Source organism: Hyalella azteca, unplaced genomic scaffold, assembly GCF_000764305.2.
Source record: "Hyalella azteca isolate HAZT.00-mixed unplaced genomic scaffold, Hazt_2.0.2 contig339, whole genome shotgun sequence".
In the NCBI taxonomy this organism is placed as follows: Eukaryota; Metazoa; Arthropoda; class Malacostraca; order Amphipoda; family Hyalellidae; genus Hyalella; species Hyalella azteca.
In genome coordinates, this window is record NW_025930692.1 from 12054 (window position 1) to 14147 (window position 2094).

General features: G+C 36.7%; 1 long non-coding RNA gene across 1 annotated transcript; it reads left to right on the top strand.

The window, feature by feature from the left end:
- Window positions 1-658: 658 nt before the first annotated feature.
- LOC108673794 lies at window positions 659-1854 on the top strand. The gene is made up of 4 exons (XR_007156573.1): window positions 659-776; window positions 937-994; window positions 1390-1423; window positions 1780-1854. It is a non-coding gene; the product is annotated as an uncharacterized LOC108673794 (long non-coding RNA).
- Window positions 1855-2094: the final 240 nt, after the last annotated feature.

The window sequence follows — 2094 nt, forward strand, 5'->3', positions numbered from 1 at the left end:
ATGCTAAGTCTAATTAAGCACTTTTATTTCCTTATGTTTGTATAACAACTTAAATTTTTTTACGTTCACCAGTATTGCATCAGGAATATAGAAAGAACACGAAATTTTTTTATTTAAATATTCTTCAAAACTCATTAAGGAGTATGCAGCTCACGCCACATACACGTCAGCAGGAGTATGCAGCTCACGCCACATACACGTCAGCAGGAGTATGCAGCGCGTGACTGTATATATGTTCGTGAGAAATTGAGACAAATGACTATACTGATCAGGAATTGATTGCACCTATACGAAATTATTCATCAAATATTCTTTTCAGAGCGACAAGTGAAGAGCTGCAAAGAGAATAGTATTAGTCATGCTAGAATAAAGCGTTGCATTGACCTTAATGCCACTTTGATTTAATCCATCGATTTTTAAGGCCTATTGCTCACGGCCTTAAATCTTAATTAAGCCCCCATTGAGCACATTGAATGTTGATCAGAAATTCATTGCGCCTATAATTCGCCTGAAGAATCTATTCATCGAATATTCTTTTCAAAGCCACAGGTGAACAGCTTCTAAGAGAATATAGATAGGAGTAGTCATGCTAGAATAATACGTTGAATGGAACTGAATGACACTTTGATTTAATCCATTAATTTTCTTTTGATGCCTAAAGCTCAGGGCCGTGAATCTCAAGCCCCGTGGGGCATATAACCCCGCGACGGGCGCTGCTGGGCTCAGTGCTACTGCTGCGGTCCAAGTCTCAGCAAGAAAACTTTGCAACTCTGTAGGTATATTCGTGCTATTGTTATTGTACATTATGCAATATTAAGATAAATCAACGTATTCGTTGGCTAGTAATAACCACTGTCTTGAGTTATAATATTTAAGGAATTTCTGTGAAAATATTAAGTGCAATTTTCAAAAGTCTGATTTGTTGTGATCCTGCAGCGCCATGAAGCTGATGATGCTGATGCTGGTGCTGCTGGGCGCCGCCTACACCGCTGAGGTATAGCAACGCTTACTGTACAGTTTAGCTAAAATAAACAACATATCATGAATTTATCCGTGCAATATCGCACCTTTAAATTAACTTATGTCCTGCGCAGGGAACTGAGAACCTAAGATCGGTAGCTCAAATAACAAAGAGGGTTCGTTGGAGTGAAGTGATATTATAAGTGCATATATATTGTATTGATCAGGATTTCTACAAGCTCATTTCCTTATAGAATGTAATTTGTATGTTATTGTGTTGCATTACATGGCCGGTCGTCAGGAGAACTTTCTGCTTTACAATATACCACATTTTTCATATTGCTGATAAATAATTGACTTTTAAAGGCTAGGATAGAAGAATAAAAACTGTCTTATTCACTGAAGCAAATTATCTCTCTTGTGTTCCAGGCGACAGGAGATGTCCAGGAGTCACGCCAGACCTGTGCGTTATTATGAGTAAATATATTATAAGAAACATTACGTTATAATATTAGGCCTTTTTGTGTCTGGTTGTTGCACTTGAGGATTTTGGAAAGGTACTTCAATACATGCTCTTTTTGGAAGCTGGTATCTTGAATTAGATCAAACAGCTTCAAGTCTAATGAAGCACATTCGGGTAGCACTTTTATTTCCTTATGTTTGTGAACCAACTTAAAATTTTTTTGCTTTGACTATTATTAAATCAGGAATATGGAAAGAACAGGATATTGCCACAGCCTCTGAACAATGATATAACAATTTCTAAATATTGCCACAGCCTCTGAACAATGATATAACAATTTCTATATATTGCCACAGCCATTGACGAGTACATAAATCTGTACATCAGAGGCGAACTGAAGAATCCCTGCTGTAACTCCTGCTCAGACAGAACACAGGTGAGGGCATTTATATTGCAATAATAATTATTTAATTTAATAATCATTACATTTAGGTGCATGGTGAGAGCATTTACTTGGGTGAATATAATTATGAATATTTTAGAGAGACGATGTTTAAAGAAGCTCAGGATAGAGCATCGTAGCATTTCCCATGCTACCTACATATAAGGAATTTAATATCATTCTGTTATTTGGATGCATACCATCCTTAAAGGCTTAAGCCTTAAACCAT